Genomic DNA, 15430 nt, shown 5'->3' with positions numbered 1-15430 from the left:
AAAATGGCATATCTTGGGTAGGTTATTATTACGCGGAGCCTTTGAACGAGTATATCGAAAACGGTGAAGCAGGTCGTACTACTGTCGTGATCAGTGAGCAGTGAAACTATCACTAGTTGCTGTTGTTGTGCGTCCACAATTCTTCACAAAACATGGGGTTTGCGGACTTTTCTGCTCTGTAAAGTAGGACAGATGGCGATCTGTGGCGCCTCTGGCAAAAGAGCACAATGCCAGTGGGCGCACACATGTTTTGGAGCACACTATTCGGTGCACATTGCGTGCTCAAATGTTGGCTCAACGACATCCTCAGTTACTATTGTAGTAGGCTCTGAATAATCGAGATTAGACCATGAATCACTGGAATCGTGTCGGCTCGTCAGACGGATTACGTTTTTGATACAACAAGCCGATGGTTGTCTCCACGAACGTTGGCATCCAGGCGCATGACTGCTCGAAGCATCACCGGGCCACGGACGCAGATTGGTGAAAATTATGCTACAGGTGCTATGAGAGATTATTCAGCACTTGCATGCAACTTGTGGTAGTAATCAAAAACACCATGTCAAGTGCGGGCCATCTGCATCCCTTCATGCTTGATCTTTCAACAGTGTAATTGTCCGTCTCTCGCACTCAGAAACGTTCCACAGTGGCCAGAGGAGAATGATAGTGAAATTATGTTAAAGATTGGCTACGCAACTCGTCTGATGTGAATACTCAAATCAACAGCCAGTTATTTAAGCAGGTGGTCATAATGATTTGGCTTGTCATTGTGTGTAAGAGATTGTATCTTGCTTTCCTGTCTGCTGTTACAGACATGGCTGCTAGATTCATGTCAAGTGAGGCATTGCTGTGCAAGGGAGAGCTGTCATATCAGGTGACAGCAAAGGGGCATGTCCCTCCAATCAAGGTGGTGGAGGTATCCCAGCAGGTTTCGCAGGTCATAGGTGAACATGCGCTGTTGACAGTTGGAGAGCACGAGGACGTAATTAGAGAGATTAATACTATTCAGATGGTAATCGGTAGGGTTGAGTACATATTCATATTTCCAGAAGCCTGAGTCGCCTTTCACGGTGAGATGTGTGGGTTGGTGTCTAGTGCCACGTAGTATGTGCGTGGTGCAAATGATGTGTTAGTGGTGGCTGGTTCAAATGGCTCTGAGTACTATGCGACTTAACTTCTGAGGTCATCAGTCGCCTAGAACTTAGAACTAATTAAACCTACCTAACCTAAGGACATCACACACATCCATGCCCAAGGCAGGATTCGAACCTGCGACCGTAGCGGTCGCTCGGCTCCAGACTGTAGCTGTTAATAGTTGTCAAATGATAACGTTAGTGATGAGTTAAACATGTCTGTGTTGCGTAGCTGGAGAGATATTACCATTTTGCCAGTTTTGTTAGGCACTTTGTGGCACTGTTTATCGGAACCAGTTAACCCAGTTTGTGGTGGCACGTTTCTTTACTGTTCTGTGTGGCGGGATATGTTAACTAGTTGCAGGTCAACACTGAGAAAGTAGGAGGCCGGGTGGACGTACCGCCGAATTGCTCAACACGTGGGGCGTGAGGTCTCCACAGTACATCGATGTTGTCGCCAGTGGTCGGCGGAAGGTGCACGTGCCCGTCGACCTGGGACCGGACCGCAGCGACGCACGGATGCACGCCAAGACCGTAGGATCCTACGCAGTGCCGTAGGGGACCGCACCGCCACTTCCCAGCAAATTAGGGACACTGTTGCTCCTGGGGTACCGGCGAGGACCATTCGCAACCGTCTCCATGAAGCTGGGCTACGGTCCCGCACACCGTTAGGCCGTCTTCCGCTCACGCCCCAACATCGTGCTGCCCGCCTCCAGTGGTGTCGCGACAGGCGTGAATGGAGGGACGAATGGAGACGTGTCGTCTTCAGCGATGAGAGTCGCTTCTGTCTTGGTGCCAATGATGGTCGTATGCGTGTTTGGCGCCGTGCAGGTGAGCGCCACAATCAGGACTGCATACGACCGAGGCACACAGGGCCAACACCCGGCATCATGGTGTGGGGAGCGATCTCCTACACCACTGGCCGTACACCACTGGTGATCGTCGAGGGGACACTGAATAGTGCACGGTACATCCAAACCGTCATCGAACCCATCGTCCTACCATTCCTAGACCGGCAAGGGAACTTGCTGTTCCAACAGGACAATGCACGTCCGCATGTATCCCGTGCCACCCAACGTGCTCTAGAAGGTGTAAGTCAACTACCCTGGCCAGCAAGATCTCCGGATCTGTCCCCCATTGAGCATGTTTGGGACTGGATGAAGCGTCGTCTCACGCGGTCTGCACGTCCAGCACGAACGCTGGTCCAACTGAGGCGCCAGGTGGAAATGGCATGGCAAGCCGTTCCACAGGACTACATCCAGCATCTCTACGATCGTCTCCATGGGAGAATAGCAGCCTGCATTGCTGCGAAAGGTGGATATACACTGTACTAGTGCCGACATTGTGCATGCTCTGTTGCCTGTGTCTATGTGCCTGTGGTTCTGTCAGTGTGATCATGTGATGTATCTGACCCCAGGAATGTGTCAATAAAGTTTCCCCTTCCTGGGACAATGAATTCATGGTGTTCTTATTTCAATTTCCAGGAGTGTATTTTTACTGATGTGCTAGCTTATGTAATTACCGGATTTCTGGGATGAAGGGTGGAGATTGTGCCATGAATTTCTAATTCACAGCAAGTCTTGTTCGCTCCCCTGCCCACCTAGCTGCATTGGCACTACTCCCATTCTAACGGTTGGATAGCAGGCGCGGTCAGCAGCGTTCGTTGCGCTTCTGGCGCCGCTTCGAGAGTGGACGAGGTCTGTTATCTGTGTTTGGGGGTTGGGTTGTTTTGGGGAAGGAGACCAGACAGCGAGGTCATCGGTCTCATCGGATTAGGGAAGGACGGGGAAGGAAGTCGGCCGTGCCCTTTCAAAGGAACTATCCTAGCATTTGCCTGGAGCGATTTAGGGAAATCACGGAAAACCTAAATCAGGATGGCCGGATGCGGGATTGAAACGTCGTCCTTCATTGTGCTAGCCACTGTGTCACCTCGCTCAGTGAGATGAGGTCAGCGCGAGGCGGGAGCGGAGAGCTTTGAACTGACCAACACTCAAAATGGAGTCATGGATTGACAAGTGGGTAAGTCAGACCGAACAGCTGGACCTTGGACTGCGAGCGACGTTGTGACATCATACTGATGGAGGTAACGAACGTCTGTCCCGAGTTGCCTTGCGGACTGCACAGGCTGTTTGTTCCTGATGCTGTGCAACGCCAACCGTTCAAGCTGTCGTTGATGGAGAGTCAGCTTCTCAAAGCTGGTGTGACAAAGAGCTGTCTATGATACCTCACCAACGGTCAGTGCACGCTGTGGCTGCTTTGTGGACACAAACAAACCCAGCGGTGCAGTTGAGATCTATTCTAGACTGAGAGAAGGACGATCCCAGTGCAGGCACAGGCAGAAACTTCAGTATTACAAGACGAGCACAGACTGGGTGTCTCAGTGACCAACAGCAGTGTTTCGGTCAGTTGAGGAATGCAACATAATGTACAGGAAAGTGTACAAAAATGGCTCTGAGCACTATGCGACTTAACATCTGAGGTCATCAGTCGCCTAGAACTTAGAACTAATTAAACCTGACTAACCTAAGGACTTCACACACATCCATGCCCGAGGCAGGATTCGAACCTGCGACCGTAGCGGTCGCTCGGCTCCAGACTGTAGCGCCTAGAACCGCACGGTCACTCTGGCCGGCGGGAAGTGTACAGGCTGGGCGTGGTGTGTATAGGATGATCATTAATTTTCAGACACATGATTTATGAGCACAGTGAGGCGTATTACGGTTGTTGTGTGGTCCCACGCAAGATGTACGGATGTTGTATGTTGGAGCGATAATGATTTTGTAATTTATAGATTGAGAATGATTGATTTTGTATATACTGTTCTACGAATGTGATCTTGTCGTTACAAGGCTTAGAACGCGACTGATTTTGCTTATGCCATTTTACTTAAAATTGTCTTATTATTGGTCTTGTAGTGGTGATCTACTTTCTATGTCATATTGTTCAATAAACTGTGCAGAGGAATTTGTGTAGATAATGCAGTACATGGATGACAGTAGCCTTGATTCAGGGACTAGTTGGTGGTAGAAATTGTCATATCTGTAGCTGATTGTTTGCTTTGTACATATCCTAATTCAGTCAGAGTTTTCTTCCATTTTGTTGTTCTGCATTTAACTTTTCTGCATTTAATGTCACTTTTCTGTCTGTGGCGATGGGCCACTTAGTATTGTTGGCCCTATTCTACCTGCTGGGGCAACTTCTTTGAATTTTGTTGTCATGGGGCCAAAAGTATTTTATTTTGTTATTTTTCTTGTAGAGACCTGGATTCAAGAATTATATTGGGCTGATTATTAAGCTCTGTTACCGTTTTTCTGCTGTCAGAAAGAATATTTCATTTTTAATAAATTCTTTGTGAAGTTGAGCCCACCCTTCTCATCCAAAATCCTATGTTACACATTGAAATGTTACACCTGGAAATGTATCAATTATCAAAAGCAAAACTGAATATCCAGACACTTATTATCAAACGATCGAGGTTCTATTAAATGAAACGTGTGATTGAACGGCATGAGAATAAGGCACAAGGTATTGAAAACAGACCACTGTGACTATCGTATTAGTTGCGATTTTAAGAGTATTGCACTGAAGCCCTCATTTATGTTTCCTGATGTAATTCACGTGTATCTTTACCAGGTACTTCTGGTCGTCATTATGTATACGCTTCCAGAACCTATCACTAATGAAACAGTTACACGAATGAAGATATGGTTGGTGGTTGCAGTAAGAAGAAGAAAATCGCCGAGGGGAAAACAGATAAGGACGTACAGTTGTTAAATATTCTCATCCATTTGATCGTATGTGCTTCTGTTCTGTGTGCAAGATATCTGTGTTTTGAGGGAAGCAAGATAATAACTTGTATCCCCTATCCCTTCCCCGAGGTTGCTTGTATGCTCTGGTAGCTACCACTGTGAAATGCAAAATAGTACAACAATTTCCTCCAAGTTCTTTCGAGCATCCCTTTTATTTTTCCTAGTGTGGCTAATAGAGGAATACAGTCTGCCAAAATTTGAATAATCGGCCGGACCGAATGCGACGATCTATGCTTACCTTGCCATTGCTTTTTAGTCTACATCTACATGACTACTCTGCAGTTTACGCTTAAGCGCCTGCAGAGGGTTCGTCGAGCTACTTTCACACTATTTCTCTGCGCTCCCATTCTCAAAAAGCGTGCGGGAAAAACAAACACACAAATCTATCCATGTGAGTTGTCATTTCTTTTCTTTTATTACGTTCACAATTTATGACTGTGTATGTCAACAACATAATTTAGCATTCAGAGGAGAAAAATGGAGATTGAATTTTCCTGAAAGTGTCTCGCCACATCTAAAACCGTTTTTGTTTAATCATTGCCACCCAAACTCGCCTGCCATATTCTTGGTACTCTCTTCCGTATTTTGCAATAGTAAAAAAAAGCAGCCCTTCTTTGAATTATTTCGATGACCTCCGCCAACCCTATCTGCTAATGATCCCACACCGCAGATCAATAGCAGAAGACGGACGAGTGTAATGTAGTATCTTTAGTGGGTTTGTTGCTTCTTCAAAGTGTTCTGCCAATAAAACACAGTCTTTGGTTCGCCTTCCTCGCAACATCACCGATATGATCGTTCCAATTTACGTTTATCGTCATTTTTATCTCTGGTGCTTAGTTACATCGATAGCCGTTACATTTGTGTGATTTAGCGTGCAATCAGAAATGTAACGAATTCTTTTCACTACTCACGTGGATGGCCTATCGCTATTCATTATTTTGACTGAAATTGCAACTTTTCACGTCATAAAGATATCTTGCCTAAATCGTTTTGGAAACGGTTTTGATTTCTTGATGGTCTTAATAGACGGTAATTGACAGCATCGTCTGCACTTTAATCGTAAGTGAAAAGCCACGTGTGACAGAATTTAAAAAAAATGTGCATTCGAAAACAGATCCTCACCGGAGGCTACCGGGACGTTTACAGACCGGTCAGATACCACCTCGCTAATCATCACGAGGTTGACTGCACAGCGCACTAGTCCTTCCACCAAGGAAAAATCCTTGGCAGTAATGGGAATCGAACACGTGTCCTTCGCATGGGAGCCATCTATGCTGACCGCTCAGCTATAGAGGACTAAAAACTGCAATGGCAGCCGTAACGCTTTATTCGAGTACTTTTCTAACTAGTCAAGGTCTTCTGTTATATATAACACTAACTAAATTACTACATTCCAGGGACGAAGTCATAATATCTGCTAAAATGTGTAGCACAAATAACATTTGACTTACTTCCCGGCCGGCCGCGGTGGTCTAGCGGTTCTGTCGCTGCAGTCCGGAACCGCGGGACTGCTACGGTCGCAGGTTCGAATCCTGCCTCGGGCATGGGTGTGTGTGATGTCCTTAGGTTAGTTAGGTTTATGTAGTTCTAAGTTCTAGGGGACTTATGACCTAAGATGTTGAGTCCCATAGTGCTCAGAGCCATTTGAACCATTTTTTGAACTTACTTCCCGGAGTTTGACGGTATGCTGTGATTTAGCAGCACACGGCACGTTTTACGCCCTGCGTCGCTCGTCACCTGGCACTTACATTGGTCGTGTTTTCCTGTCACGTCAGAGAGCGCACTAAACTTAGAGGCAGCCAAGCGCAGGGCCTCCACGAGACGACGGGCGGCCCCTACTGATAACCGATTTGAGTGTGGTTTGTGACTACTTGGAGCCAAACAAGGGGCCATAGGCAGCAGGAGCAGCAGCAGCAGGTGGGCAAGACGTCGGCTGTGACGTCGGTCCACGGAATATGCGCCGTCGGGTGTGTCATCGTCCCGGAGTCGGCTGGTCCTGGAGCTGGTTGGCCAGCGGCAGCACCATCTGGTCTCGAACCATACACTTGAGTAGCAGTCAGAAAGCTGACAATACTAACGAGCGGCCTTTTATGTTACCACCATGGGCCAGTCGCTGTTGATTCGCAGTCGGGCAGCTGGTTTGGCAGCACGGGAGCTGTAAGCCTGGTAGTGTGCAGTGGGGAAACGTGTGCTTTTTTGGCTGCTTTTTTATTCTCGAATCAGAAACATACAAATTTACAGTAGCTACTTACATCAATATATGCCCAGTACTTCGTACTTTGTACTTTGCAGCCTCACAGGTGCTTGTAATGGTTTGCAGGAGATCATTCTACGTACAGGATGTAGGGCACAAAGGGCACTGAAGCATGCGGCTTATGGTTTGTCCTTGTCCACAACCACTGGAGTTGTCTCCTGTTATGAAGCCGCGCTCTTCAGGTTGTGTCTGGATCGTGCAACTCCTGATCGTAGCCTGTTTAAAGATTTCCACACCAGCCAGCTTTCATAGTGTCCAGGTGGTAGTTTTTCAGCTTCTGGCATCCATCCATGTAGGTGAAGTGTCGACTTCTTCCATAACTGCAGCCTTGCCTTCTCTGGTGAAGCGATGAGCTTCTCGGATGTCCTCAGGAAGCTCCTTCGCGAGCTCAGCCGTTGCTGCGATGTATTATGTCCGTGCAGTGGATGTACGCTGTTCTGCTCCACTTTCAGTCTCTCCTTGTCGGCAGCCACTGCACTGCGTGCTATTCGAACCAGGTAGTAGAGCTTAACGGTGGGGGAAGGTCTTGAGCATCCTGTGACCAACCTACAGGTTTCATTGAGAGCAGTGTCTACTTGCCTGACATGAGATGACCTGTACCAGACTGGAGAAGCATATTCAGTAGTAGAAAAGCACAGTGCCATTGCAGAGAGCGAACAGTTTCTGGATGTGAGTCCCACTTTGACCCCGCTAGTTTGCGGATTAGGACGTTTCGAGTGGAGATTTTCATTTAGGTGTTCTTGAAGCACGTTTTGAATGTCAGAGTTCTATCGAGAGTGACTCCCAAGTATTTAGACGCATGGTGGTGCTGCAATTGGATGCCTGACCATTCCACGTGTGGCTCACAATTCGCTTCCCTGTTCTTTAGGTGAAAGGCACACACTTGTATCTTCGAAGGGTTTGGTCCTAGTTGGTTCCGATTGTAGTAGCTTGACAGTGTGCTAAGTGCAGTTGTCAGGTTTCTTTCCACTGTTTCAAAAAGTGAGCTCTGCGTAACAACGGCTAGGTCATCTGCATATAAGAATCCCCTCGTGTCCGGGGTCCATGCCTGGTAAAGTCTAGGTCATCTGTATATGAGAATTTCCTCGTGTCCGAGGTCCAAGGCTGGTCTTCTGTATAAATGTTGAAGAGAAGTTGGGCCAAGGTGCTTCCCTGCTCTCTCTAGTGACTGCGTTGTCCTTGAAATTCAACAAAAACCTGCGATTTTGAAGCAGGGTGATGGTTAGTCTAACTAGGTGGGCGTTCTAGATCATATTGTATAATTTTGCCTGGAGTAACCGATGATGAACAGTATCATACGCTGCTGTGAGATCCACGAAGACCACGCCGGTTACTTGTCTGGTTTCTAAGCCATCCTCTGTAAAATGAGTGACATTCAAAAGTTGCCCTGTGCAGCTTCTGTCTGGTCTAAATCCTGCTTGTTCGTGGATGAGAAGAGGGTCTATTCTATTCTGAATCATACGTTCGAACAGTTTATAAAGGTGGCTGAAAAGGCTAACTAGTCTGAAATTCTTGGGATGATTTGCTTCATTTCCAGGTTTCAGAAGAGCTACCCCTGCTCTTTCGCCAGATCTTTGGAATTTCGCACTGGTTCATGCAGCTGTTGAAAAGCTGCAGAATCAATTTTCTTGTTGCTGGACCGAAATTATTAATTTTCTCCATACGGATGTCATCTAAACCGAATGCTTTACCAGTTTTGCTCTCCTTAATAGCCTTGTTTAATTCAGATATCTCTAATGGGAGAGTCAGAGCCCTCGTCTGTTCTTGGGCCTCTTGGTGTATTTTTGGCACTTTGATTCCATGGCTTCAAGAGTAGTTCGTGTGCTATGTGATCTGATGTTGCAATGTGCTGCTGAGGCGTCTCAATAATCTCCAGGATTTATGGCTGTTTCTGGTTACATCAAGTTCTTCTGTAGTTTTAACCCAATAGTTCCTTTTGGATTCTTTCAGAGATGGAGAAAGTTTATTCCCGGTCACCCGCGTTGTCTCTCCGAGTGGATCTTCTTCGAATAATATATCTGTAAATTGAGCGCTGAGTTCTGAAGTTAGACCAGGAATGTATGATGTTCGACAATCCCGAGGAATGGAAATTCTGGAGCATCTCTTTACAGCCTCCACAAAAGTGTTACACCCCCAGGTGAATATTCAGTATTTGGAACTGCAGCGTCCAGCATTTCTGTAAACTTTGGCCACCTGGCTTTGCTAAAGTTAAAACCCCTTCTAAATGGAACTGAGGTCTAAGTGCTGCGTAAATTTCGCACATGATAAGTTTGTGCTGTGTGTTTGGAATAGGTTGTAGACCGTTTTTATGCACTGTTGTGAGATGTTCTTGCTGCAAAAATCAGATCGGGGTTGTATCCATATTTCCATCTGCCACTGTTGAAAGATGCAGTATGCTTAGGGTCATGTATGAGGCTCAGATGATTGCCTTCCGCCCAGTCTTGTAATGTTATACTATTCTCATGATCATGCTCATAGCGTCACATGGTGCTGTGAAAGTTGATGTTACCAATCACTATTTGTGTATGTTGAGTATAAGAGTTATCAAGTACATTGATTTTGACATCAACATCCGGTGGCTCGTATACGGATGTGATTGAACAGCCTTTGATTTCCAAAGTTAAGACTCCAAGATCATTTTCTTCAGTAAAGGCTGTTGATATTAGCTGTATATCTGGTTGGTCAAATATAGCACGTCGGTATGAGTGGTGATGATATACCTTCTATATTCACCGACATGATGGTCAACTGTGGTCCTGAAGAGGACCAAGATGATCTTCCTAGTGTGAACGGATCAGCCATCAGAGAAACCTGATGCCCTGGGAACACCATATTGCAAGGTTTATCTTGGTCGGGAATCATTTCAATCTTCTTGGAGGCTCCTTTTATGTACAGTTTTGGATACTGGCAACTTATGATAGCGCCCAGTATGTGTGGAAGACAGGGGGGCCACTGTTACTTGTGGAGTGGGAGACGTCGTCATTCAGTGAGGCTGTGGAGAGCTAACGAGGAAGGACAACAAGACAGCAACAGAGACGAGTGTGAGCAGTGAGGACAGAGCTGCCATCTGTGTGTCAACCTGGTGGCGCCCGGGCCTGAGCCATCAGACAGCAGCAAATTGTTATCAACACGCAAACATCAATGCCTGTTCCAGGTGGACAGATGGTGCTTGGCGTCTTGGGTCTTTGCGGGGCTGTGCTGGCGATACAAAGTTGGTTACTATCTGTGGTGTGTGCTCCTGAGTGGCAGTGCACAAAAGTGTGTCGCACCGGTGCTGCCTGTCAGAAGCATCGGCTGTGCACCCCCCAGTGAGAGGGTTTAACATTCCTCTATTCATCTACATCTACATGATTACTCTGCAATTCACAATTAAGTGTCTGTCAGAGGATCCCTTCTAGTTATTTCCGTACCGTTCCACTCTGGAAAAGCACACAAAAAACTAACATTAATCTTTGCGTGCGATTTATTACTTCTCTTATTTCATTATGATGAAGATTTCGATTTACGTAGGTGGCTGCCAACAAAATACGTTCCCACAGTGAAGAGAAAATTTCGTGAGAAGATCTTGTCGAAACGAAAAACACCTTTGTTTTATTACTGCTTCTCTATTCACGTACCACGTCCATGGAACTGTCTTCCCTAGTCTGCCCCAGAAAAAAAAACCAGCGGCTCTTCTTTGAACTTTTTCCATGTCCTTCGTCAATCCTATCTGATGCGGATCCCATACCGCGCAGTAATACTGCAGAAGGGGACGGACAAATGTAGTGTAGGCCCATTCTTTGGTACAGTTGGTACATTTTCTGAGTATTTTGCCAACAAATGGCATTCTTTGGTTTACTTTCTTCAAAATATTAGCTATGTTATAGTTCCAATTTAAGTTATTCGCGACTGTAATCGCGAAGTACTTAGTGAATTTAAAGCGAATTCTTTTTAGTACTCATATGCATAACTTCACACTTTTCGTGATTTAGATTAAAATGCCACTTCTTTTCCGAACAGATACCTTGTCTAAATTATTTCGCAATTCGTTTTGATCACCTGATGACTTTTCAAGACGGTAAATGACAGAATCACCTGTAAACTATCTTGTCTCCTACATTGTTTTGTGTATGAGAACGAGCAGATGTCTTATAACACTTCGTTGGACAACGCCAGAGATTACTTCTGTTTTACTCGATGACTTTCAGTCACCTACTACGAACTGCGATTTTTCTGACAGGAAATAAGAAATCCAGTCACACAACTACATGCAATGTTTCCAGCAGTAACAATTTGATTAGAAGTAGTTTGTGAGGAAAGGTGTTGAAAGCCTTCTGGAAATCTAAAAATTTAGTTAGTTGTAATGTTACAGTTAGTTGTAGTGTAGTTCCAACATTTTGTTGGTAAAAGGACCAGCAGCTCAAATTTGATAATCATTAATTCACGTTTCTGTAACATGTGCGTACAATTGCTTAGTAGGGACCATTTTCGACCCTAATCGTTCATTCTCAAACCATTGCCTAAATTCCATATTCCACTGATGTACTTGCAAGTCTTCTTCATAAAACAGACTTGCGTGTTAAATGTTGTATATCCATAATAAAGAAGTGGTACATTCAAGAGTATAAGGTAGACTGTTCAATGCGCTTCTTCTGTGTGTCTTTTACCATCTGTGATTTCTGTCCGGAGCTTGTGAATAGCGATCTTATTATGTTATACTCTTTTCTAGCATGTACAGGTAAGTGTTCGATTGTTAATTTACCACGTGTTGTCCTCCTTTTTTTATTGTTATTTTAAAACCTGTACAACAGGCAGGCTGTCAGCAGCACTCTACGCTGCTCTTCAGCCATAGAATACACAATGAGAAAAAACGGTGAGAAGACACATAAGTTACAGAACGGTGGGCAATAAAACAGTAGACACATAAAGACAAACATGGAGCCGTTCACACTCGACGATAGTCCACACTGCAAACTGTTGATACGACGCACAAACACTGAAGATGGCGATGGCACATGTGAACGATGGAGTGCGACGGTGAACACTAAACACTAAACACGACGACACACACAAGACACTGATGGCGATGATCTCCGGCGCGCGAAAGTCCACGGAGCGTGTGCGAGTCCGGGGACCTGCCAAGAGAGGAGGAAGGGGGGTGGAAGTGGGAGAGGGGAGAGCAGAGATGCCATGGGCAGAGGAGATAGGGGGAAGGGAGGAAGTGGGAGGGGAAGCCCAGGGGAAGAGGGATGGAGGAAGGGGGATGGGGAAAAGGAGAGAGAAGGGAGGGAGAGTGCCTAAAGGAAAGGACACAGGAAGGGGGGGGAATAAAAGTTGATAGGAGCGGTAGATGGAGGGGAGGAGAACATCATCAGGGAGGGGGAGCTGGCGGAAGCCACCTTGGGAGAGGGTAAGGAGGGCGGAGAGATGGAGACCGGGTGGGACGTGGGAATACAGGCGCGGCAGCTGGCGGGGGAGGGAGAGGATGGGTGAGACAAGTGGATGAGGAGGATCGAGTTTGCGGGAGGTGTACAGGATCCGTATCCTTTCAAGGAAAAGGAGGACGTGGAGAAGGGGATGAGATCGTACAGGAACCGCGTGGGGAAGGGGAGACGGATGCGATAGGCGAGGCGGAGAGCATGGCGTTCAAGGATTTGTTGGGATTTATAAAAGGTAGGGGGAGCGGAGATCCAGGCCGGATGGGTGTAACAAAGGATAGGGCGGATGAAGGATTTATAGGTGTGGAGGATGGTGGAGGGGTCCAGACCCCACGTACGGCCGGAAAGGAGCTTGAGGAGACGGAGTCGGGAGCGTGCCTTGGCTTGGATTGTCCGAAGATGGGGAGTCCAGGAGAGGCGACGGTCGAGGTTGACGCCAAGGTACTTAAGGGTGGGAGTGAGGGCGATAGGACGGCCATAGACGGTGAGATAGAAATCAAGGAGGCGGAAGGAAGGGGTGGTTTTGCCTACAATGATCGCCTGGGTTATGAAGGGATTGACCTTGAGCAACCACTGGTTGCACCAAGCGGTGAACCGGTCAAGATGGGATTGGAGAAGGTGCTGGGAGCGCTGCAGGGTGTGGGCAAGGGCAAGGAAGGCGGTGTCATCGGCAAACTGGAGAAGGTGGACGGGGGGTGACGGCGGCGGCATGTCCGCCGTGTACAAAAGGTACAGAAGGGGGGAGAGGACGGAGCCTTGGGGCACACCGGCGGAGGGGAAAAAGGTGTAGGAATCTGTGTTATGGATGGTGACATAGGAAGGACGGAGGGAGAGAAAGGAGCCGATCAGACGGACGTAGTTAATGGGAAGGGCGAAGGTTTGGAGCTTGAAGAGGAGACCGGAATGCCATACGCGGTCATAAGCTCGTTCGAGGTCCAGGGAGAGGAAGATTGCGGAGCGACGGGAATTAAGCTGTTCGGAAAGGAGATGAGTGAGGTGAAGGAGAAGGTCGTCGGAAGAGAAGGACGGCCGAAAGCCACACTGGATAACGGGAAGGAGGCGGTGCTGGCGGAGATGCTGGTGGATGCGTCGGGTGAGATTAGATTCCAGGACCTTGCGGAAGACCGAGGTAAGGCTGATGGGATGGTAGGAGGAGACGGCGGACGGCGGTTTGCGAGGTTTAAGGAACATCAGGATACGGGAGGTTTTCCACAGGTCGGGGTAGTAACCAGTGGACAGGACTACATTGTGGAGCCTGCCCAGGGTGGAGAGGAAAGAGACAGGAGCTTCACGAAGGTGACGGTAGGTGACACAATCGTGACCAGGAACGGTGTTGCGTTTTGTGCGGAGTGTAGCAATGAGATCCTCCTTTTTTTTTTTTTTTTTTTTTTTTTTTTTTTTTTTTTTTTTTTTTTTTACTTTATTGTAATTTTGAAACCCGAACAAACAGGTAGGCTGGCAGCAGCACAATACGCTGCTCTTCAGCCGAAGAGAGTACATGGAGATAAACAAAGAAGAGACATTACATAGAAAAACGGCGGGAAAACACAGGAGACACAAGAACAGAAAAGCACAAGAAGCCGTTCACACTTGATGACAATCCACACTAGGAACTGGAGACCCGACGCACAAACACTGAAGAAGATGATGTCACAGGTGAACAATGGAGCGTGACGGCGAAACGGAACACTAAACATGACGGCACACACGATACACTGATGGCGGTGATCTCCGGCGCGCGAATGTCCACTTAGCGTGTGCGAGTCCGGGGACCTGCCAAGAGGGCAACAGGGATGAGGAAGGGGAGAGGGGAGGAAAAGAGGATGCCACGGCTGAGGAGACGGGGACAGGAGGATAGGGACAGGAGAGGGGGGGCCCGGGGGACGAGGGACGAGAAAAGGAGGAGGGAGGGAAAAGGGAGAGAAGGGAGGGAGGGTGCCCTGAGGAGCAAGCACAGGGGGAGGGCGGGAGGATCAAAGTTGGTAGGAGGGGTAGATGGAGGGGAGGAGGGCATCATCAGGGAGGGGGAGCTGGCGGAAGCCACCTTGGGAGAGGGTAAGGAGGGTGGAGAGATGGAGACCGGGTGGGACATGGGAGTACAGGCGCGGCAGCGGGCGGGGTTGGGAGAGGATCGGGGAGACGAGCGGGTGAGGAGGATCGAGTTTACGGGAGACGTAGAGGATTCGTATCCTTTCGAGGAAAAGGAGGAGGTGGGGGAAGGGGATAAGGTCATACAGGATCCGCGTGGGGGAGGGGAGACGGATGCGATAGGCAAGGCGGAGAGCATGGCGTTCAAGGATTTGGAGGGATTTATAAAAGGAAGGGGGGGCGGAGATCCAGGCTGGATGAGCGTAACAGAGGATAGGGCGGATGAGGGACTGATAGGTGTGGAGGATGGTGGAGGGGTACAGACCCCACGTTCGGCCGGAAAGGAGCTTGAGGAGACGGAGTCGGGAACGTGCCTTGGCTTGGATTGTCTGGAGATGGGGAGTCCAGGAGAGGCGGCGGTCGAGGGTGACGCCAAGGTACTTAAGGGTGGGGGTGAGAGCGATGGGACGGCCATAAACGGTGAGATAAAAATCAAGGAGGCGGAAGGAGGGAGTGGTTTTGCCTACAATGATCGCCTGGGTTTTGGAAGGATTGACCTTGAGCAACCACTGGTTGCACCAAGCGGTGAACCGGTCAAGATGGGATTGGAGAAGGTGTTGGGAGCGTCGCAGGGTGGGGGCAAGGGCAAGGAAGGCGGTGTCATCGGCAAACTGGAGAAGGTGGACGGGGGGTGACGGCGGCGGCATGTCCGCCGTGTACAACAAGTAC

The sequence above is a fragment of the Schistocerca cancellata genome, chromosome 7 (genome assembly GCF_023864275.1).
Source record: "Schistocerca cancellata isolate TAMUIC-IGC-003103 chromosome 7, iqSchCanc2.1, whole genome shotgun sequence".
NCBI classification, from domain to species: Eukaryota; Metazoa; Arthropoda; class Insecta; order Orthoptera; family Acrididae; genus Schistocerca; species Schistocerca cancellata.
This window is presented reverse-complemented; position numbering follows the sequence as displayed.